This window comes from Alexandromys fortis, unplaced genomic scaffold (genome assembly GCF_014885135.2).
Source record: "Alexandromys fortis isolate MF-2015 unplaced genomic scaffold, M_Fortis_MF-2015_v1.1 scaffold_11, whole genome shotgun sequence".
Taxonomy (NCBI): Eukaryota; Metazoa; Chordata; class Mammalia; order Rodentia; family Cricetidae; genus Alexandromys; species Alexandromys fortis.
This window is the reverse complement of record NW_026067912.1, coordinates 18,719,340-18,744,649: the sequence shown is the minus strand read 5'-3', so window position 1 is coordinate 18,744,649 and position 25,310 is coordinate 18,719,340. Positions and strand designations below refer to the sequence as shown.

At 37.9% G+C, this 25,310-nt stretch overlaps 1 pseudogene; it reads right to left on the bottom strand.

Moving 5' to 3' along the window:
• Positions 1 to 24,614, bottom strand: part of LOC126499414 (heterogeneous nuclear ribonucleoprotein A3-like) — a 114,760-nt pseudogene extending 90,146 nt beyond the window's left edge.
• Positions 24,615 to 25,310: the final 696 nt, after the last annotated feature.

Genomic DNA, 25,310 nt, shown 5'->3' with positions numbered 1-25,310 from the left:
GCACATGGCTATTTAAAATACTACCTGCGTTATATCCAAGCTGTGCTTCTAAGGCATACATGGAATGTAGGTAATCTATCTTTAAGTTTCAACTTGAGACCTATACCCAAGATATCTCAGTCCATAGCAGCAAATTCCCATGTCAAATCAGATCCAAAGCTGTTTTGTTCCCAAATATTTTCTCTGCTGGCACCAAGCCTGTGTCTTCCAAGTGTGACAGCTTAAGAGAGCAAATCATGATCGTGTCAGATGGGTCAAAAATCTAGGGGCAGAAACACTCAGCAGCCAGGCCTTCCCAGCGCCCAGCAATACTGGAACCTGTCCGGTGGGAACACATTTCCTCTAGGGCTGGGGAAATTTCTATTTGCAGTCAAGTTGTTTGTAGAATTCACTTCCTTCTCAGTTTTTTTTCCCCACCAACCATATCAACCACAATCTGTCGACACTAGTTCAGTCCTTCTTTCCCAGAATTCCTTTGGCTGCCCCGTTTCCTGATATCTCTGCTATGAAGAACTCATAAGTCATTAGTGCTGCTCAGGTTATTCATTTAGTCTTATCTCCCTATTTAATATTATGTTTTTTTTTTACAATTTTGACATTTTAAGAATTTCTTTATTTTTTATTAATAATATTCTAGTGTAAATTCCCTCCTACCCTCCATTCACTCCTCAGAAGGGGCAAGACTTCCCTTGGGGATTCAACAAAGTCTGACACTTCACTTTGAGACAAGATCAAAGCTCTCCCCACATATCTAGGTTGAGCAAGGTATCCCTCCAAAGGAAATGTTTTGTCATTATTTAAAATTATGAATTCCCTTTGGCCCTGCATCATAGCATGGTTATGGAAAAACCATAAGGTTCAAAGTTCATGGAGGCCGAAGTGCTGACTTCCAGATAATTCACAACAGCAAGCAAATGTGAAAGCTATCACTTAAAATCCTTAAATGTTACAGACTTCTTAAAAACCTACCAGGTTAATGGTTAACTTTAAACCTTTCTGAGATTGGCAATACAATTGTAAAGTTAAGCAGTAAAAATAGAATTAAATATCCCAGGCAATTCAATAAATACATTAAGAAAATACCTCGATTTACTTTTCCAGTAAAGTAAAAATGAGAGAGAAAAGGGGTGTGAAGATTTAAAATAAAGTTTAAATATAAGGAGAGTGGGAAAATAAAATAGAGTAGGGTCTTATAGATGATGTCAGGTGCGTTTGTACAATACCCCAGCAATGTGGAGGTTGTAATAGAAGGATACCCGATTGATGGTCATCGTGGGATGTGCATAGAGGCCTATTTATCAATATTTTAAAGATAAACCTAATACATCCACAGTTCAACAATTAAATAAATTATTGGAAGACTTAAACATACACACACACACACACCAACCAACCAACTGAAAAACACAAAGAGTTTTAAAGTAAAAGAGCATAGGCAGTGGTTGGGTGTTAGGGTACTTTCACAGACTGTGGGATCCTCAGTTTGACAAAAACAAACATCAAAGAAACAAACAAAAGAATACAGATCAGAAACTCTGTTACTGAAGTGATCAAAGTAACAGGAAAATCACAAGTGTGTATGCATTAAAGGTGTATTATATGCAAAGAACAAGTTCATCTGGACTTGAGGAGGCATGAACCTCTAAGTTCTAGTATTACAGAATGTCCTAAGCCAGGAAGTCAGGTCCAGTCTCTCACCCTCAACAAACCAATTAAAAGAGCAAAATTAAAAATTAGAGTCATAAAAAGAGGTGAGAGACAGAAATCCAATAAACTCCCTCAAGTCTGTCTTTGAGATCTGGAAGTGAGATCAAAATTTCAGTAGAGAGTCAAGGATGTAGACATCTGAGCAGACCTTGTCAAGGTGCCGTCCCTCCCTCCATTGACTCATCCTTATCTGAATTTCAATCACACTGTAATGTGATCTGCCAAGTTATTAGAATTGTTAACAACCCCCTTCCAGATGAGAAATACCCCCTGTGCCTGGGGCATTTACCTTCTCTCCAAGTGAAATTCCTGGAGAAATTCCCATTTCTTTATAATCCATTGATTCAGTACTCTGTTAGAGAGTCACAGGTAGTTCTTGGAATATCTTCATCCTTATCAAGTGGTTACACTAGCTCCTCACTCTAATAGACCTTACCTGAATAGCAGTAGGGATGCTGGATTTTCCATAGCCACGTAGATGAGTCTTGCTTTCCTAATCCTTCCCCAAGGCCACTTGTAATTAAAGCAGAGTGGCAGGTGACAGGTGGAAGGAAGAGTCTGGATGAATATACAGGTGAGGGCCTGATGTAGCACATCTTCCACTAATAGTTCACAACAACTGAGCTGAGCAATTCTGACACTAAAACTCCCTCAAGAACACACTTGTAGTAACTGGAACAGTACAGTTTACGTTAGTATCAAAGACTCACTAAACTGCAGTTTATGCCATTAAGTTGTGTGGTGGCACACAACTTTAATTCCAGCACAGTTGGAGCTGTTATACGGATAAATCCTTTCTTGAAATATCAAAAGAAAGATTGAATACGTAAACAAAATAATAAATGAAAACATCCCTCACTAACAAACTGAAAAATGCACTTAAAAAACAAAGAGGTAATTGGATAGAAAACTAAAACAAATATTTATCTCAGATATCCTCAGAAATATTCACAAATTTCAAAAAATTCTCACCAGTGTGATGACATTTTATAGAGTTCAAAATCAAAAAAATAAAATAAAATAAGCCAATTGTGAAACATATGCTACAATTAAAAAACAGCAGGCTGGGCATGGTGGTACATGCCTTAAATTCCAGCATTTAGAAGGCAGAGGCAAGCAGATCTCCGTGAGTTCCAAGCCATCCAGGGATACCTTGTTCCTATAAAGGAAGAAAAGAAGGAAGGGAAGAAAGAAGAAATAAAAGAAAGACAAACAGGAGGTGTGTCTGGGTGGATTGGTCCCTTAATCTTAGCGCTCAGGAAAAGAGTTTGGGGCAAATGCAATCTACATAGTAAGACTTGAAGATATAAAATCTAGGAGTAGCTTAGTAGCAGAAGTGGTAGAGGCCTCTAGCATCCACAAGGCCTCGGCTCTGTTTTCCAGCACTGCCCCAAAAACCTACACAGGAATAAACCTCTGAAGTACCTAGGATGTGAATGAGCATCCCCTCGACTTCATACCAGAACGAGTGCATCTGCTTGGATCATATGCGGTATTTGTGTTTATGTTCTGATTCACAGTAACTTCTCCTGGATTTCCATTGAACAAACTAAATAAAAAGATAAATGGTGAAAGATAAAAAAAGCAAAAGAAATTTAAAGTATGCTAGGCTATTGAATGTTCTGTAGTAAATGGGATTAATGAATAACAAAATTCCACTGTAATCGTCTTAATTGGTGTTGATATTAAAAGTATAGCTAGGGCTATTGACCGATAATCATAGCAAACTCGTCAGAAGAATCATAGACAGAAATGCAGCCTTCATGGTATCCAAACATTCACTCCAATCCTATACACTTTCCATATCTTGAAGATTGTAACTATGGTTTCTATCACTATTTTGCCCCTCCAAAATGCTGATTATAATAAATGTATTAAAGCCTATCTTATTTGAAGACACATAATTAAAGGCACAAACCATGTGTGAAAAATCACATTTTCACAAAACATACAAAGCAAGCACTGCACAAACCAAGTGTGAATAATCACATTTTCACAAAACATAGAAAGCAAGCACTTCTAATATGTAAAATCTAACAATCATGGAATAATAATAATAACTCCAGGCACAATGAACTCCTGTTTCTTTAAACAATTCTCTGGTTTCCCATTGTAGGCCTGGTAACCTCAAGAATTAAACCAGACTTAAGTAAATGTAATTCTGATATGTTAACAAAGATGGTTCTATAGATGAAAAAACAAAACAAAACACAGCTCTCATCTTAAAGGGAATAAGAGATGTTTTTTTTCTGGAACCATTTTGAGTAACCATAGCACAGAAACATAGATTTAGGTAATTATAAATTCCATGTTCCAGTGCAGAAGTAGTTCTTTTTTATATATAATTTTTTAGAGCAAAGAAAATATATCAAGGCAACTTTCAAGAATGTTAGTGAGTACCTCAGAGATGCAATTACAGAAAGATGGGAGAAGCTTTTCAGTAAGCCCAAGATGCTATCTGCTGACATTCTTAGCTTTGGGGTTGGTGCAAGCTAGTAGTAGCTGGATACATTAATAGATTCCAAAAGGTTTCTATCTATTTCTTACAGGTTGTTAGCGCTGAGGCAGAGGTTCAAGAGTTCAGGGCAAGGAGCTAAAGCTGACCCTTCGACAAGGTAATTATCCTCTGGTCCTATAGCATCCCAATCTCTCCACAGCATTAAAATCAGTCAGTCAGTCTCTGCAGACACAGCCTCTTTCCAGGAGTTCTCCTTCACAGCTCTGCACCCCAACAAAACATGCTCTACTTTCCTATGGCATCTCCAGGGCTGCTTTTGCTTCACAGGAAGACACAGAGGGAAAGATAGCTTTCCACACCCATGCCAATTTCCCTGTTGTGAGCTGCTAGCAACACTGGGGTTACTCCAGAAATGACATAAAACATGAGGGGGCCACATGGCTATGATGTCCAGCACCTAAGTATATTAAGTAAAATACCAGCTATGGCTTCAGTGTTGAGTTCAGTGTTTAACACTGACGGGTCTGAACTGTCCCCATTTTACAACACTTTCCTAAAAGAACAACAGGAAAGACATCAGGTACACAGAGGGGAGCGAGATAACTCATGACAGGCCTGATCCAGCCTCCACCGTGCCTCAAAGCAATGACCAAACAGGGACAGGTCCAGGGACTTGTCTGAACATGCCCAAAGATGGAAGAATTGCAGCCCTAGTAAATCAGACAAGTACTAATGTAACTTCTGCTTGTTTAGTCAGTCATACACAGGACAACCTAACTGTCCCTAAAATGCCCATTGGCTGTTCTTAGAAGGAGCATCTCTCAAGGTCACCGTTTTGTGTCAGATGTGTGACCCCAACATGGAGGGTACATTGGTATACGAGATCACGCTCTTGCTGATGGCAATCATGGATGGTGGTCCTTTGTGGGACTTCTCTAGGACCCTAACAGAAGCAATAAACAACTCACTAAGCCGGTCTTTCTAGGGAGTTGAGTTCTGCTTAAATAACTAAATCCAGACCTTCATTCTGAGATTCTTCTTGCCTTCCTCCATTTGTCCCACAGCTAAAATACTGGAAAGGAGGCCTGGAAACTGAACTTCCAATATCAGTGTAAGTAGATGAGTAGTTTTCTTCTTTTGAATATGCAAAATGGAATAATAACACATTCCTCAGGGGAGTAATTACATAGCCAACGTGTGTCTTCTCATATGCAGCAGCAAAAACAATATCTGCTACATAGTAAATGCTAAATGAAGGGCCAGCAATGTTGCCGTTAATCATGACTGTGTGGCACACTTATTTTATAAGAGGGTTTCAAGAGAGGGTTTCCCCGTATAATCTTTTCTATCCTGGAACTCTCTCCATAGATCAGAATACCTACAAACTCAGAGATTCACCATCTTCTGCCTTCCGAGTCCAGGTATTCAAGCCATGCCCCACCACTGCCCAGCATGGCAAACATATCTTAAATATCATGAAATTCTCATTTTAGATTCACCAGTAAAAGAATAAAAATGAAAAGTTTTAAGTTGACTTGTGTTAAGAAACACATCAGTTCTTTAGTTCATTTTAATAACTTTCCCTGAGGACAGGTAGTGAAGAGGGGGTACGAGGCAGGCCACTTCACGAAGCAGAATATACCCGTGCTATGATCACAAAATGTTGCAGCAAGATAATTCAAGGTTCTAGTCAATGTAGCCTTTTAAATCGAAGTCTCTTTCAATCCTGTGCTCCGTCAGGTGAAAGCTCAAGCCCATCCCAGGCAGACAGAGCTCCATCTTCCTGATGGTTGTTAAAGGAGACAGATGAAATGAGTGCTGGCAGTTTCACTGAGCTCCCCAGAGAGCAAGAGTCAAATTCGAGATACAAGCAGTAAAAGAATGTTGTATAAAAGTGATACAGGGTCTGACAGATTGAAGCATATTCTCAGAGGGATTGAGAAGAGAGAATAAAACAAGTCACATCCTCTTAAATGGTCTACAGGGTTCAAAAATTACATTTTTCAAGTGACAAAAGTGACAGAGCATTGGTTATTGGCTCTCTAGATCAAAAAGGCAGTTATAATTTTATTTATTTATTTTTTGATGTGGGCTGTTTAGGCTCTCCAGTACTGCAGCAGCCTTAGCAGTGGCTGACAGGGGAAGTAATATTGAGAGATGTCAGCAACTGAAAGGGGAGTTCTTTATTTTATTTTTACACTAGTTTTTTTTTTTCTTATGTGTATTTGTGTGTGCATGTGGGTTTGTATGTATGTGTATGTGTGAGTGTAACTTTGTCCATAAAAATCAGGTTCCAAATATGAATTTTGCAACAGAATTTTGTGATGGATGAAAAGACAAAATGCTTCTAAATAAAGGATACATTTCTCCAGCAGATTCATTGTCATTGCTGTCCTCATCATCATCATCCTTTACCCAGAATAAATTAAGCTGAGAATACCGTATTCTGTGACTTATCATAGTTTTATAATATATATGTTGTATGACTATACTTGCATACTTAATGCCTCTACTCTTTACCACTAAGTTTTTGTTTGGCTCAATTTATTATGATTTGAATTTTTTAAGGGAAGGCTACACTGCTTGGAGAAAATATTAGCACTGAGTAAAATTCACCATAATTATAAAGCTGACTTCCATGAAAATCCCATAAACAACTTTAATTAGGTAGACATTCAGTCTCTTATTCGGAGGTCAACAGGAATGGTTATCTGGTGTGCATAATTACCTATTATTATATCACTTCAGAGGAGAAACCGTGGTTGAGGTTCAATATTAGACTGCAGCCCAGGCCACCTTTGCTTTAAATGGGTCTGTTTTTATCGCTGTTTTAAAAGTCTACAGAGAACAGCAGAGAAGAGTAAACTGCGCATCATGTAGAGGCATTTACCAAACGCGAAGGCTTAATTAGACCCATGCTCAATAACACTGACCTCCATCATGGACCGGGGTCAGAATTCCCCTGTAGTGAAGACTGCACTCCATACTGTTCTAATGTTTCTTTCAAAGAAGAAACACAGATAGCCACAGCATACTTTCATGCTCAAGGGGAGTATATTCAGCAATAAGTAGTTTCTAATATACTGACATTTCTTTTATCATTTATAGATTTGTGCTTTTGATTTATATGTTAAACATTACATATAAAACTATGTAGGACTATTCTTCATGCTTTTAGGCACTGGAAAGTCATGATGCTTACTGAATATAACTTCTGTCAGGATATCTAAATCATCCAGAATTACTGCAATGAAGCATGTCATCATTAAACATTTGCCATGTTTCCTCTTTGACTTAATTCCTCATGTATAGATTTGATTCATTATAAACAGCAATGTGATTGACAAATTATATACATTAGATTATTAATATAATTGACAATACTTTCACCAGTGCTTGGGTTGAAATTGTATGAGATGCACTGGGGACAACCAGACACTCTCAATGATTTTAATAGTTTCTCTCCTCTAAGAATCTTACCAAAAGTAGAATTAGGTGAATAAAAATTTCATTTACCAAAATATCTCTATAAGAGAAGATGCAGGTGAGAGAAAAGATAAAACATATATGATAAAATATGAGGGAAAAGATCAAAAGTGCTACAGAATTCAGGTGCTACAGAATGAGAAAGCCACCAAAGTAGAGGACAGCTCCAAGCCTGAGAGGAAACCAGTGTACAAGGGAAAGCTGTGTATCCATGGTCAATGGAGAAAGGCACTGAGGAGTCCCTCCCCAAAAGTCAGTAGAGAAGTAGGATAGTTCCAGGAATGATTTGAATTTAGCAACATCTAGTTACTAGTCAGAAGGCCAATTTCCCATAAATACCATGAGAAGCAAGTAAAATCTTGATGTTATTGTTTGAATGTGAATTGTCCCTTACAGGATCATGTGTTAAATATTGGGTCCCCATCTCTTGGTGCTATTTCAGAAGGCTGTGGAACCTACAGAACATGGTGGCAGAATAGAGAAAAGTGGGATCTGTGGGAGAATTGTCTGTAGTCTGTCAATCGTATTTTAAATAAACACTGATTGGTCAGGCAGGAAGTAGAGGCAGGGCAATCAGACAGGAAGTAGAGGCAGGGCAACGAGAACAGGAGTATTCTGGGAAGCAGGAAGCTCCCCTCTCAATCCAGCCCAGACCACCGAAGAAGCAGGATGTAATCTTCCCAGCTGTGAAAGGTACCAAGCAATGTGGCTAACATAAACAAAAATAATAGGTTAATATAAGCTACAAGAGCTAATAAGAAGACTGAGCTATTGGGCCAATCACTTTATAATTAATGTAGACTTTCTGTGTGATTTTATTTGTGGCTTGCCAGCTGTGGGGAACTGGGCAGGACATAAACCCCAACAAGCAGGCCCTTTCATGTTTCAGGAATCACTGAATGCAGGGAGTCTAGCCTTGAGGTTTTAAAAGTTGGTCACATGTCTTGTCTAATCCCTGACTCAAGATGCACTTGCCACCTAAATTATTTCTCTATCATGTCCCCCATACCATAGTGGACCATATCTTCTCAAATTATAAGCCAAAGAAAACACTTTCCCAGAACTTGTTTTTTTTTTTTTTTTTTTTTTTTTTTTTTTTTTTTTTTTTTTTGTCAGGATTTTGGTCATAGCAATGACAAAGTAATTAACACAGTAGAAAATATCTAGGGACACTTTTTCCTCCCTCACTTCCTCTTCTTTTCTTCTTCCCCCTCCCCCTCCCCATATTCCTGCTCCTCCTTCTATATTCACTTTCAATTTGACAAATATTGTTCTAATAATTTTACTGTTAGCATAGTCTATATACTGCCTTTTTATAGTTCAATACCTATAACAGCAGTTTTTAACACAACACAGAACTCAAAGCTGGTGTGAGTTAGGTTACAGATACTAATCAGTTGCATGATCTTGAGGAAATTACGGGTTATTCTGCCAGGAGCTCTCCTTCATAGAAACTCAAATTGCCAGTCTTCTGCTAAATGTGTTGTTTCTCCCTTAACCTGAAATCTTTAAAATCGTGTGTTTTGTTGTTATAATTGGATTAGAAAATAAAATTGTAAAATATCCCCTTAGGAAAGAGCAAAGGCAGATTTGCACGAGAAGATGGTTAATGTAGCTTGGTGTCAATTTCCCCTAAAGGATCAGAACAGAAGGGATTTTTGCAAATGGGAAGGAGGCCCAGGAAAAAGAATGGAAACAATTTGCCAGGGAGAAGCCCTCAAACACATCAGGTAGTTGCCAACAGGGGGCAGTCATGTTCCCCTCATCCACATGGAGGGTCTGACCACAGAGAGAACAGCAGCTTCGATTGTTACTCTCTAATAACATTTTTCTAATTTTGTTTGTATACGCTCAACAAAGGAATGATAGCATAAGTCAGAGGAAAGAAAAAAAGTTCTGAGTTACATTCCCAGGACTTCTCCTGGCAAGCTCTACCGTTTAGAGCAAGCCCCACATTCCAAGCTTTGAGTAGTTCAACAGCAGAAATGACAAAAAGAAGAGGAAGAGCAGTTAATAAAGCAATGTTTATATCCCACGTTCCTAATACGTAGCAAGTAAAGTGGGACCTTCTAGTTTGACATTTCCGTAGGTCACAGTGAATTCAGAGATCAACATAGAAAATCTTGAATTTCCATAAGAAAAAATTTGCAATAATACTACTAATAATAATCAGTGCCCATCAGTAAAAATATGTTTGTCTCTTTCCTTAAAGCCAAACAAATAAACATAAAAACAAAAAACCTCCACTGTTGTTTTGTTGAAGAACAAAAAAATTAAAGCTTGCTGTCTTGCAATTTTAGCTAGCACAATGCACAATGAACTTGTTTTCTGTTATATGTGAGTGTCTCTTGTTGTTCTTTCTTCTCATCATAATTGGTATTCTATCTACTGAAGTCCTGGCTGGCATTCTCCAGGTTTAATACAAGGTTTTCATTTGAAAACTGTCACAGGTGTAACACAGCTCTGGCGCCATCTGCCTTCTGTGACAACTTTAACTAAACAGCTTTATTGAGGTCTCACCCATTCCTGTACATTCCATCTGATTTTCATTCAAGTGCACTGTAAAATGGCAGAGGTGGGGTGTAAATATTTCTAAGAGAACACATGACATCATATGTTGTATCTTAGGCTAAAACATGTCATAGATGAAAAACAGAGAACAAATCGAATCAAAATACATTTGTACCACATCATTTAGTCTCAACAAGGATATTGTCAGTTTCATAATCTCCTGACTCTTAGTGCTTACTTAAGTGATAGGTATGTGGGGGGGGGGTGCAAACAGGTGCCTGTTTTCTCTTGCACCAAAGAAATTGAAATGATTAAGCTTTACCTTTTTCATTCTTTCAACTGTAGTAAAAATCCTTTACTGCCATCACCTGGAGTAAACAAAATCAACAAAGGGAAGCTAATACAAGAATATTCTATTTAAATTCGATATTTGGCCATACATGAAGACTCACACCTGTGATCTCAGTGCTTTTCTGGGACTGAATGGCTGCAGGACAGGGAAGGACAGAAACTTCCATCTACATGGAATCTCTTGTGTTGGGAGGAAATGATATACTACTGTAAATGTAATTGGTGGGGTAACCTGGATTTTAAACAGCCACTTGTACAAATAGTATACAGAATGGTTTCTTCCTACACTTTAAATCTGGAAAATATTAATTTGTGGAATCTGACTAAAGTTATAGACAGCATTGATGGTTTAATTCCAGTTGATCAATCTGGTTGGATCAGCATTGCCTCTGGGTGTGTCCACATGGTGTCTGGAGAGAACATTAACATTGAAGAGAGCAAACTGAGTGCATAAATACCATTGTCAGATGTGTGGACTCTATCTATTTTTCTAAGTGGAGTGAAAAAGAGACATTTCTAGGGAATTAACTCTCTCCTTCCTGAGAAGGCTAGTTTCCGGCTGCTGTGGCTCTTAGAAGTAAAACTCTAGGTTCTCCTATATTTACATTCCAAGATTTAATACCTTGGCCCTCCAAGGGCTTACAGATTTTGTGTCTGACTAGGGCTAGGTCCACAATAGCTTCCTAGGTTCTGGAACTTCTGTCTTCTTGAGCAAAGTCATACTGGCAACTTGTAGATGAACTTTGTAAAACTCAACAAGTATGAGTGTTTGAGCCAGTCTAACAAGTTCATATGCTTTTCTATTGTTTTTCCCCCTCTGGAAAACTACCTCATCTTTGGTAACTTTGAGTTTGCTAATGAAGTAGATCACTTCTTAATTGCCACAGAGAGATAGAACAACAATCCACTATGGATGTTGTCTAGATAAATGTGAGACAAATCATATAGATCGGAGTGTAACTTTATAAGATTTCTTTATGTTTTATGCTACTAACTTAAGATCAGCATTCCACTTCCTAGGCTATGAAATCACCACGATAGCAAAAGCTCCAAATGGCAGAAGGGGCAATTCAAATGTCTGCTAGGGATAGAAATCAATAGTTAGATTAATCTTGTCATGTATGTGTGATGTTTCAGAAAAGCATGTCTTTAACTAGTCCTTTCCAAACTTTTTGCTAGGAAAATTATAGGAGGCTTTTTGCATTTTCAAAATATTTGGAAAGTAAATAATTTTGATTGAATATCTGCTTTGCTGTACAAATATGAAATAATCAGTACATGTAAATTTATATTCCTAAATGCAAAAATAATCACTACCTTTACAAGAAAACCACTAGGCCACATAATATGAAATATACTGAAATAGAAGAATGCTATGAATGGAGCATTAAAAGATTTCAGAAAACAGAGTTTTAGGTACAACTCCAGAAATGAAAAGACATATGCGTTAGTAAGAGTTTCTATTACTATAAGGAGACACCATGAGCATGGAAACTCTTATAAATGGAAACCTTTATTTGTGGCTAGCTTACAGTTTCAAAGGTTTAGACCATTTTCATCATGGTGGAACATGGTGGCATGTATGAGCATAGGAGACAACAAAACCCATCCCTACAGTGACACAAATCCTCCAAAACAGTCATACCTATTCCAAAAAGGCCACATCTCCTAATAGCATCCCTATTTGAGGGGACATTTTCTTTCAAAACCCTATAACATATATCAGGAAATATCACTATATAGAAAAAACATTGTTTAATATTTGTTTGGAGATCAATTAATAAAGGAAGCTGATTGTGCTTCCTCAGCATGTGACCCTACAGTGTGGTTGAAATAATCAATGTTATTCCATTGGGAAAATGATTTTTTTCCTGTCCCAGACATTGCAAATAGCTTATTGGCTAGGGTAGGACTTTGTGTGCACCACCCTTTCTCCGTGCTGAGAATTTTTCTGGCTTGAACTTGTACAGGTCTTGTGCATGCTATCTATCACAGCCTCTGTGAGTTTATATGTGCATCAGTCAAATTATACATAAACCAACTGTATTCCTTGGAGTTGTCCACTATCTCTGACTCTTATACACTTTCTTCTTCCTCTTCCCCATAGATTCCTGAGATGATTTGAGGGGAGAGGTATAAAGACATCTCATTTAGGAGTGAGTACACTGAAGATTCTTACTCCATGCACATTGTTCAGCTGTGATCACTATGTTACTTACCATGTACTGCAAAAAGAAGCTTCTCTAGTGAAAGTCGAGCAATTTCACTGACCAGTGGGTACAACAATATGTCATTAGGGGTCATTTTATTGTTCAACTCATTTAGCAAAATAAGAATAGTAGGCTTTTCTTTAGAGCCCATAACCAGTCTATTCTGAGGTTCCTGGCCTCATTAATGGTGTTATATAAGGGTTCTATCTTATAGAGTGGACACGAAATACAATTTAGAAGTGGTTGTTACCCCTATAACATTTGTACCTTTATTCCATTGGTATATATTACAGATAAGGAAACAGGTAGGTAAGTCATAAGGTGTGTAGCTGATGAGATTGATCATTACTTTTCTCCTCAGGTAAAAAGTATAGCATCTGCCTGCACTGTAAATGCTAGTCAGTAAGGGTGGAGCTTCTAGTTGGGCACTAGATTGATTTCTCCATGCTTACTGATACAAGTATGTGGTGTCTTCATCAATAAAATCTTACTGTCAGTTTATAAAGGGTTGCTTTAACAATAGCATACAGTGGAAGTCATTTGACCAGTTTCTAAGAAATGTATAACCCATTAGTGTTTTTAAGTCTTTACTAGGTAATCTAAGTTATCAACTTGAGGCATTGTTTTCTCCATTGTATGTGTGTGTGTGTATGTATGTATGTATGTATATATATATATATGCTTTTATATGTCCTTTCTAAAGGACTTTAAGATAATTATCCTTCCCCATAAGGAGGTACAAAATAATCTCCTAAGCAATGGGGAATACTATATAGTATCATGAAAAAAATAGGAGAAGTAAATGGGAAAGTAGATAAGAGGCATAGGGTAAATGGAAAAAATAATAAAGGCTTCTGATCATCTATGGAATAATGGAAAACAGAGATTGATTTATTATCTGTAAATATATACAATAGGTAGTATTGAGTGCCAACTTATTGACTAAGAATCCCCTAGGATGAAATACTAGGCAAGTATCTGTGAAGTTTATATATTGTGTTAATTGGAGTATTAATACTCATATTAAGATATATGCAGCTCCATTCCCTGGGCTGGGATCCTGGACTAAATAAAAGAAGAAAGTGACCTCAGTATCTGCATCTATCACGCCTTATCTCCAAACACCTGCCCCACATTCCTGCCACTATGCTTTCCTCATCATAATAGACAGCCCTTTCAAATCATAAGACAAAGGTCATCCTTCCTGCCTTGGTTTTCTTGTCATGTGAGTTTTCCACAGAAATGAGGGAAGTAATTAATACAATATGATCAGTTTCTATTGTAATGCAATAATCCAATGGTTTCAGATGTTAAAACTTGCCAATTTCTTGCCCTTGGTCTCCACACAGTCCCCAAGAGCACTGATAGCCCCTCTAGTACAGCCTCTCCATCTTTGCCATCTTCAACTACACACTGTCTTTGGAAGTTTCATTGTTTGGTGCCTAACAGAGCTGAGTCGGAGGAGTTCCAGTGCAAGCATGCTCTTCTCATTTTGCCCTATCTCTCTCACCATCCTAAAGTTTTACATCGAGAGCACGAAGGACTTGGCAACATGTGCAGGCTTGCTGGCTCTTTTTCTTTGTTTTGCCAGAGAGGGTTTCACAGTGTAGCAATAGTTGGCTTAGAACTTTAGAACTGGCTATATAGAACAGACTAACTATGAACCAACAGAGACCGTTTGTCTTTGTCTCTGAATGCTGTGCAGAAAGCTGTATACTACTATGTCTGGACTACTGGATTTCTTTAACTCCTTCTATACAGGCATACTGTTTTCAATTTCACTTCCTCAGTTTGTCTCCCGTCATCAGGTCTAAAAGTATTCAGATAGAGCATAGTAGATGTGAAATACTTTTTCACTCCCAGAGGCCTAACTTTTTCCTTTGCATAAGATGCACTGTGATTATACCAAATGTGTATATTTATAAAATCAGTTCAGCATAACAGGTGGTGGAGGTCCCTTTAAACCCTGGACAAACTGCTAGTAAAGGCACAATCTCTCCATGCAGTGCCTGTCACCAGGCAATAGCTGAGCAGTAAAGGCTGCTGAGGTCTTTTCATGCCTGAACTGCATGTTGGAGCTGGTACAGCAGAGAAAAAGAATTTAAGAGGTTGGGCAAAGAGTTATGAAAGCAAAAAACTTCATTTTTGTTAATAATTTACCAATACTTGCTCCCCCAAATACCAAATACTTGTAATAATAAAGAGACTAAAAATAATGTTTAAAATTAGAAACTACTAAGTAATCACAAAGATTTAAATAGTCAAGAGGCCCTTATAGGTTGGGATTAGAAATGAGAATTCACAGCTGGAGGCATGGAATGAGACCATATCTTCAGAAATTGATGATGTTTTAACACATGAGCAAAGATGAAATTTTTCCCTTAGAGATCTAGGGTAAGATTACATGGTCAGAAATCTTTATGAATGAGCAGAAGAATAGTTGGGCAAAGCCCTGTATCACACATGTTTAATGACCACATTATACTCTGAGATCAACTTTTGAAACACTTCAGGAAGATCTTCACACTGATTTTTTTTTTTACTAAATTTATAAAAATTGATATATATATCTGAAGTTAATTATTCCAGCTACTATACTGGATCATAAACTCACTCATCAAATCATTATTAACAAGAAATGGTCCTGGGGACTAATCATTATTTTTTAGACATGAGAAATCAGCCTGGGTTGATTGTCTCTGATCATTGTAAAAGCCGGAGTAGAGAGGGTAGAGAAGGTTATAGGATATGATTGACAGCCACCTGTGACTCTGACCCATATAGGAGCCAGCATAATGCATTGCCACAATTCCTCTAGCACTCGTTGGTTGATGAGCTTGAACCCAGTAGAGAAAACTGAATGACAGAGAATGAGAAAAGGCTGGCACTGTGGGAAATAATCACAGCTAGAAGAGAGATTTCCACAGGGGCCAAAGGGATTTTATACTCATAAAATCCTAAGCATTTACTAGGTCATTATTTTTTTCAATTCAGTTAATCTCTTATGAATTAATCCACATTTGAGTACCCATAAAATATGTAAAGTGACATATTTTATCCTTGAACACCCTTGGTAGCAAAAACTATAAAATGTTCTTTTTTGCATTATAAGAACAGAAAGAAGGAATGCTCTAAACCTAGTATGTCACAGTCTGAGGGCAACTGTCAACAAAATACTGTAGCAAAAAAAAAATGTTTTTTTTTTAAAGCTTTCACTTGAGTGATTAGGTTTTACTTTTTAAAGCAAATGCAGAATAGTTTCTAATGTAAATTGCTGAACATTTCTGGGACACAAATCACGTGAATTATTTACTTTAAACATTGCCAAACGCTTGTCAACTAAAGGCAGTTTCTGAGATACATCCAGAGCACAAAAATCCTTAAATCCAATGCAATTAAACTATCAGCAAAAATATTTCTAATTTTTTTATTAACTTTGTTTACTAATTTGTGTGTGTTTGTGTGTGCACATATGACACACACACATACACACACTGAGAGAGAGAGAGAGAGAGAGAGAGAGAGAGAGAGAGAGAGAGAGAGAGAGAGAGAGAGAGAGAGAACAGGTAGCAAACATTATGAACCACTGATGGACATGTAGCCACTGGAGAACAGAGAGTGTGTCTCTCCCTCCACCATACGGACGTGGAGTGTAAACAGAGATTGCTAGTTCATTTCCCAGCTGCCCAGACCTGAATAATCACACAGAAACTATATTGATTACAACACTGCTTGGCCAACAGCTTAGGTGTGGTTGTATATATCTTAAATTAACCCATTTTCATTAATCTGTGTATCACCACCAGGCTGTGGCTTTCTAGGTAAGATTCTAGCGTCTGTCTCCTTAGGCGGCTACAATGAGTCCCTTTGACTCCATCTATTCTCTCTATATATCTCTATTCTGATTTCCCTACTGGTTTTACTCTGTTAAGTCATTGGCCCAAACACTTTTATTCATCAGCCAATAAAAAAGCAACACCCATACAGAAGAGTATCCCATATCATCAATGGATATTAAACTCATATCATCAGGCTTGGCAGAAAATACCCTTTCTAGTAAAGTTACCTCGCCAGTCACACTTGTAATATATCTGGAGATTCATTTCATTTGTAACTGGACAGAAGAAACAAATTTTTATTTTCCTATTTACATTAACCATGTTATATAATCAAGAAGGTTAAGTACCCACTTTATTTATTTAAGGATTAAATAAATAGTGTGTTGAACAATAAGATAATCATCCTCCAGTTAACTTAGACACATACACACCCACAAATACACACAATATTCTATTTGATAAAAAATCCCATTCAACATGTATCAAAATTAGTAAGATGGTATAAGTTACTCAACAAGACTCAATCACATGTTAGAGACATGTGCACACATGTTATAAGGCCAGAAGCCCTGTAGTTAGCCAGGTATGCGGTGAGAAAAATAATTCTTATGCACAATAGGTTCTATTAAAAAATTCTGAAGAGACTTGTTTAATTAGCTTGCTAGAGATTGGGAAATGCATACAATAGTTGTACTGGCTAATAGACACTCAGAAAATACAGGCAGACATAAAATTGGATGCACATTTTTTATCTGAGAATATCCTCCATCTTTTAATTTTCACCAACAGCTTCCCTTTTCTGACACCCTACACCAAACCAAAGAGCTAAATTTCCTCTTATTTGACTCTCACTTATCCTTCTTTTACCCCTTTGGTCCTTCAGAGATAAGGAAAGATAATGAAAGTGAGACCAGTGACCTTGTATTTTAGCATACATTGCAGAATGGGATGGGGATGGGAAGAAAATGAAATAAGTTTAACCTTAAAAAGATAAAAAGTCATCCCAAAATCTACAAGACACTTTAATATGCGATCTAGCTTCAAATCCTGGCAATGATGAAGGTATATAGGCTGTACCATCAAAATGAGCCTGACAAAACCTGAATAAATCGCTACTGATGAGCACCAGAGTTATTTGCAGAAGACACCCCATTTATGCCCATAAACTACCCTCTATGAGTTCAACAGCTTATTATACCAACATTAGAAGGTTATTTTCTTTTCATTTTTTTGCCATCATTTTATTGTCTGTTGTTTGGTTGATTATATTTGATGTTCCCAAGAGAAGATGTAGGTACTGTCAGCTCGAGTGTCACTCTCCTCAGTTTACCCTGATGGCATTCAAATATTTTTTCTTCTTTTTAAATTTGTTTTATTACATGACACCACACAAATGTGGAGGGAAGAAGACAACTTACCAATGTTGGACCTCTCTTTCCACCACGAGTACCCTGGGAATTTACTTTAAGTCCTCAGACTGGGCAACAAGAACCTTCACCTGGGCAACAAGAACCTTCACCGACTGAGCTATCTTGCTGGCCCTCTTGTTTTGTTATGCTTAGCTCAAGTCTTTACTTTAGTGGTTGTGTGATCCATTATACTATTTTTACTTCACATGGCCAAGGATCATTTTGAAGCTCAGAAATTTCAGTGACATCTGTTCCAAAGAGAGTAAGTGATAAAACTCTTCCACTTGGAGGCCAGGACAGTCTCACACCTGAGAGTTAGTCAAAAGCTTACCAAAAAATGTCCTTCAGAGAAGACACAGGAGAGAAATCACGTTTATGGAGCACAGACCTTAAGTCTGGCATTCCACTGAGTAATTTGCATGTATTTCTCATTTTAAATATTTTAACTGCCTGCAAGGGAGTTTTTATCATAATTCCCATTTTACTTCTACGGAACTAGAGCTAAATCTGAAGGTAATTTATTTGCTCAAGGACAAAACTTAATCACTATAAAGTAATAATAATAGCAATGATGTGAGTGGCAACACAAATGTCCACAACTCACTGACATCTTACTGTGAGACCACAGTATAACATTACTGCCTATGCACTCTTGAATCCTGTGCCACTAGGTAGAAGGAAGCATTGCTTAAGTAAAGAAGGAGAATAGCAGTCAACTAACACTAATTGAATTGTCCTTCTCAAAGCTGGACAAAAGAAAGATGAAGATGTTTTTATTGAAATGTTCTAGGTACTGCATATTGTAAGTCAAATAACTTAAATGTGAAAAGATAAATATTATATGATATACTTAAGTGTAAAGTTAAAAAAAAATAAGTTGAACTCATAAAAAAAAAATGTAAATTGTGATGCCCAGGACCTGGGAGTCGGGGAGATTGGAAGGTGTTGGAGAACAGTGTAGAATTCCAGTTATAAGGGAATGAATTCTGGAGCTCTATATGCACCATGGCAGCTATAGTTAGCAGTAATGTATACACGAAACTTGCTGGTGGAACAGAGTTCAGGCAGTTTCATTAGAAAACAATTATTAGGAATTTAAAATCCTGGAACAAGAGAGCTGCTCAGAAGTTAAGAGGGCATACTTCTCTTTCAGAGGACCCAAGTGCTGGTTCCAACACCTAAGTTGGATTCTCCCAAATGCCTGTAACTCTAGCTCTAAAGAATCTTATGCGCCTTTGTTCTCCTTGGGCACAGCACTCAACTGCAAGGCCCTCCCCCATACCCCCCCCCACACACACACACACAAGCACGCACGCGCGCGCGCGCGCGCACANCCAACGCACACGCACACACACACACAGAGAGAGAGAGAGAGAGAGAGAGAGAGAGAGAGAGAGAGAGAGAGAGAGAGAGAGAAAGATACTTCTAATGGAGTGTTGCGGAACTGCTCTAGGTACCACATTTTAAGAACAACTGATTTAGTCAATGCAGAAAAATTTCTTTGACAGAATTTTCATTGAAAATATAGTTGCTTGAGCAAAAGAGTGAAGAAAATAATACTGAAATTAGAAGACATGGTACAGAAGCTTCTCGAAGGTGTTTTTTTTCAATGACCATCACCCTTCATGTGTGTCACGTACAAATAATGACTGAGACTCAGTCCAAGAGAGAAAGGAAGGAGGCAGGGAGGCTGCCTTTCTGGACTTTTCTCTGCTCTATGGTGCAAGGGCACCTTTGTATCTTAATAATTAGCTTCAGAATGAATTATTCCTTAGGAAAATAATTGAGAAGACATAAATCAAAGACTCAGCAGCCCATGTGTCAGAAAAACACGCCATTCAGCTTTCTAACTAGCTTGGTCTCGTCTGACTGGCATGCCCCTTCAAACTCCCGTATAAGCCTATGCTGGCAACCCCTGGAGAAGACAATGTTTCTTAACCAGATTCCATATTCTATGCCTTGCTAGCTTTTCATTGTCCTTGTTCCCATTTGTGCTTATGCCATTTGTCTTTTCAAGTGATAAGAAATGAGTGATTTCATGGTTAGGAGAGTGTATTAGTATGGGCAGTTGTCAATATGTGAAGAATCTGTCTGTCACAAGAAAGAAAGATAGGAACAAGGGGGACACCAGAGAATAGGAGGGATGTTAGAAGGAGAACGCTCTTCTTTCTGCTCAGTCGTTTTATTGGCTCAGAGTGGTAAGTCTAAAACTATTATAAAAATGATAGTGTGATTTAAAAAGAAAACAAAAGCAAAGACAACAGTAAATATGATGTTTAGGTAAATCCTAAAATATCTTGCAGAATTAGGATATTGCCTCTGCCTCTTGCAGATTCAACTTTACATTAGTTTGCTAAAAGTTAAAAAGATCCAAGTGGAAAAAAAATGTGTTTTACTATTTTAACCCTGTGTTTCCTAGACTACTTTAATTACTAACTTCCTTTGGTAATCTTCTCAATTACCAACCGGTAGGACTCATCTTTGGAAACGTTTCATGAAGTACTTCAAGGTTTCTTTTATCCACTTTCCAAAGAATGCCTCCTGCATCTTGCATTTAAGTATGCTCAAGGAAAAAGTAATTACACTAGCAGGCTCATTATAGAACACCAGCTAATCAAATTGCCTTAGTTGCCGTCCATCACAAGCTAGCTTTGAGAAACACAGACTAAAATCAATGTCAGCCTTCATATGGGTGAATGAGAAGGTCGTTTTTCAGTTCTGATCTGAATACATGGCTCAGCAGCCCCTCAGCATTATTGACCTCTTTCTTTTTCAATGCCCAGTCTTTTGTTTCTCCTGATTTTCACCATATTTTTCACAGCTCTTTCTCTGTAACCTTTGCTAGTCCTCTGTTTCCGACCTCTGACTATTCAAAGTCCCAGACTCCCTGCTGGGTCATCTTATCCTTAGCTCTTATTTAAGTAATCCTGCACACAGTACTCTTTTCGCCTTGATAGCTTTAACCATAGCCTCCAAGTATAGCATGCTAAGCTTCTAAATTCAGCACATCACCTCCCTCCCATTAGTACTTCTAATGAACTTCACCCCCAGACTTGGCTCTCTTCCAGAGCCGTCGTCTACTTCTAGATATCTTCCTAACTACATAAGTAAAGACCACAAACCAGAACACATATTTTGCTTCTCCTTCTCTTAGCTTCAGTCTCATCCTTTCTGTTTGCTTCTAAGAAGCTCCTTGCTTGTTACCCTAAGCTAAGTGAAATCGTTGTTTTCTGGTAGTATACGTTAGCCTCAGAAAGACTGATACAAATGATTAAATAAGGAAATAAGGACTTAGATCTATCCTTGGCAAACAGTTACTCATAATAATTATTTATAGAGGTAGTCATGATCTCACAGGCGGGCTTTCAATTGACTGCTTATGAAGCACTCAAGTAAGTGGAAGATTTCAAATCTGCTTACTCGCTCTGGGCTTCCTATTTCCTCATTGAGAAACAACAATTGCATCATTATTACCCAATCCAGCAATGATTTATGCTCATCATCAAGAACAAATTTACCATCCTTAGAGAAAGAGGAAGCAGGAATAATTATATCTTTTGATGTTTTTATGATGTCACTTTGTACTCTCACATTACAAAGCGTGATTCAAACCCCGCTCTGCACTGACTGCAATGGAGAAACCTTAATATAGTCCCTAGCACATTGTAAAGTCTCAGTATGCTTTAGCGGTTACTGGTACTATTTTATTTTTCTCACATTTCAGATCCATTCTGATAGTATAATTTTATTAAATGAAGACAGACTGTAAATGCCAACCCAAAGCCAGTCAACGCCATCTAGGCTCCATTGTACAATATAAAGCCAATTGGTAAAAATAAGAAAAAATATCTATATAAATAAGATTTTGCTGTCATAAGTGGCATTTTTTATTTTTTTTAATATTCTTCCTATATTTCCCCTAAAGTGAAATGTGTCATGATTCTATCTATTAGTTTGCATGTATTAGGGTTTGTTTTTAGATTTCCTTGAGTATATGAGTCTTCTAAGACACAGCTATATTTGAATTTAGGAAAACAAAGAGACACGTTGGTCTGAGTTCTGAAAACTAGGTTCAGTTTTTAACTGAGCTCCTCTCATTGTAAAAGAATTATATGATGGCCACATTACAACTTCACAGGGATAAATGTATTCTTACTCCAAAGCCTGAATGCATCATGAAAAATTGAATCTAGGAATAACCAAGTTTGTGTTATACAACTAAAATTTAATGGTAATTTTAATTGTTTATGTGACTCACTAGAGCCAATCCTAATAATGTAAATTGGAACAAGAGTATGTCATAAGTTCTTTGATAATTTTGTAGTCACTTAATTGCAAGTAATGTATCATTAAAAATGTGACTGATATCATTTAAGATCAATTGTTAAGTATTAATTAATCTAGTACTCAATAAACTTACATTAATCACATTATCATGGTTGTAAAATACTTTTCAGAGATATACAGTAGGAAATCTGAATTAACTGCAATCTTTTAATATATTCACTCTATAAAAGATCATAATTAATAGTCATTTCTTCTCCTGCAATATATGTTCACAGCAATAAGTGAATATAAATTTTTTATTACATTTGTGTCTCTTTTGATGATCTGATGGCAGGACTCATGCCATTAGTATTCATTAACTTGAACTTGGTTCCTTTTTTGTTTGTTTGTTTGAAAAGTTAAAAATTCATTATTTTTTTATTCCTGGTACCACTACCACAATTTACAGGGCAAAATACCTGATGTAATGAAAAAAAAAAAAAAAAAAAAAAAAAAAAGTGGCTCTGAGAGTCCTGAACAAGAAGGGCCTCCTGTTTAAGCTGTGGTAACTTTTTTGACTATGGATCATCGCCCCTTCTGTGGCAGATTTTTACAGTTCCTCTAATGCATTTAGGACGACTGTCTCAGAGTAACCTGCAGCTTTCCTGACAACTCTTTGCTCCCTCTCCTGCTAAGAACTGTAGCCCTTTTCTGATGTTTTTTTTTTAAAAAAAAAAAAAAAAAAAAGAAAAAACTTCTGCTACCATATCTACCACTTCCACCAACTGATCCATAGCTACCACCATAGGGACTGCCTGAGCTTCTTCCACCAAAACTGCCTCCTTCCGTGGGTCCATAATTTGATTGGTGTTGTCCACTATAATTTCTAAAGTAATTATAGTTCCCACCACCATAGTTACCTCCACCAAAATTTCCTCCTTCATTGTAACTGTCATATCCTCCTCCTGCACCACCACCATATCCACCACCTTGGTTTCCATAGACTGTTCCACCACCACTATAGCCTCCTGCACTGTGTAACCAGGACCACCACCATAGTTGCCACCATCACCTCCAAATCCATTATATCCACCATCACCACGTCCATAACTACCTCTGCTGCCACCATCTCCACCACCATAGCCTCCTCTTCCACCAAAGTTTCCACCATGACCAAAATTACCTTCACCACCTCCAAAGTTCCCTCCACGACCTATAAAATTGGCAGATCCACCTACACGGCCTCTCTGTGATTCAGAAGTGTTGAAATAGGAGCGGTGGGGCTGCGTCCCCAGCACCCCAGCTGCCTGCTAGCTCATGCCCAAAATAACAACACACAAATTGTATTCATTTAAATACCACTTGGCCCATTTCTATCTAGCCTCTTCTCGGCTAACTCTCACACCTGGACTAGCCCATTTCTAGTAATGTGTGTAAGCACCCCAAGGTGCGCTTACCGGGAAGATTCTAGCCTCCATCCATCCTGGGTCGGAGCTGCCTGGGAGAGCACAGCTTGGTGTCTCTTCTCCAAAGAGCAGAGCTGTCGAGTCTACCCGGGAGAGCTGAGCATGGCGTCTCTGCTCCAAAGAGCAGAGCTGTTGGGTCTCTCCGGGAGCAGAGCAGAGTCTGACCTCACTTCCTCTTCCTCCCAGAATTCTATTCTGTTTACTCCACCCACCTATGTTCTAACCAATAAAATGGGCCAAGCCAGTTTCTTTATTAGCCAATGACCTTCCTCCATCACAGAAGACTGCATCTCTTGTTTAGAAAGGGCCTTTTTCACTTCACAATTATTCCCATTAGTAGTGTGGTATTTCTGAACAACAATTTTATCAACTGTGTCATGGTCATCAAAAGTCACAAAAGCAAATCCTCTCTTTTTCCCACTCTGCCTGTCTTCCATAACTTCTATGGTTTCAATCTTGCCATACTTTTCAAAGTAGTCTCTCAGGTTATACTCTTCTGTATCCTCTTTAATACCACCAACAAAGATTTTCTTCACTGATAAATGGGCACCAGGCTTTACAGAATCCTCTCTAGAAACAGCTCTCTTTGATTCCACCACACGCCCATCAACTTTGTGTGGCTAAGCACACATTGCAGCATCCACCTCTTCAGCACAAGACTAGGTCCCAAAACCAAAGTCCCTGGGACGCTTTGTTTGGGGATCTCTCATTACCACACAGTCTGTAAGTGTGCCCCATTTCTCAAAATGTTCTCTTAAGCTATCATCTGTGGTTTCAAAGCTCAGACCACCAATAAACAGTTTCCTCAACTGTTCTGGTTCCCTTGGATCATGGACCTCCTCCCCCCAGCGGCAGTAGCAGCTACGGCCAGAGTCAGGCTGGGGGCGACCGGGAGGCGGTTTTACCTCCATTTTGAGACCAGACTCGCCTCTTCCAACTCGAGTTTAATATGGGACCTTGAACTTGGTTCTTTTTAATGGTCATTGTAAGAATCAGTTTCGAAAACTCGCCACCTCGTATAGATTTTTCCATTTTTCACTTAGAAATTATGACTCTTGTCCAAATCTGGTGTTCTCTAAAGTTCTAGGTAGGGCTCTATGAGATATCTACTTTACACAATAGCATGTCTGCTGGTGTTATTCCTCCTCGGGTCTTGCTTAGTCCTATAGTTGAATCATTTGGCGATGACTCCATACCTTGACCATTGTGGACAAATTGTCACAAATTTACAAATATTCAGGTACTTCTAATCAATGTGGATTTCATTTCCTATGAGTATATATCCAATAATGGTTTAACTAAATTAAAAAGTAGTTCAGTTTTAGATTTTTAAGGAATATCTCTGCTGTTTATAAAGCTGTTAGACTCATATACATTCTGAACAAACATTACTTTTATCACACACACTTATGAACATTACTTGATTTTGTTTGCTGAATAAAAGCCATTCTGCCTGGGATAAGGATAAATCTCATTGCAGCTACACTTCCTGGGTGGCTAAATATGTTAAACCTCTTTTAATATTTTTGGTCATTTCAATTTGCCCATTAAAATATATTTGTGCATTTGCTGATTAGGTTATTTATCCTTGCAGTAATTAATCTCTT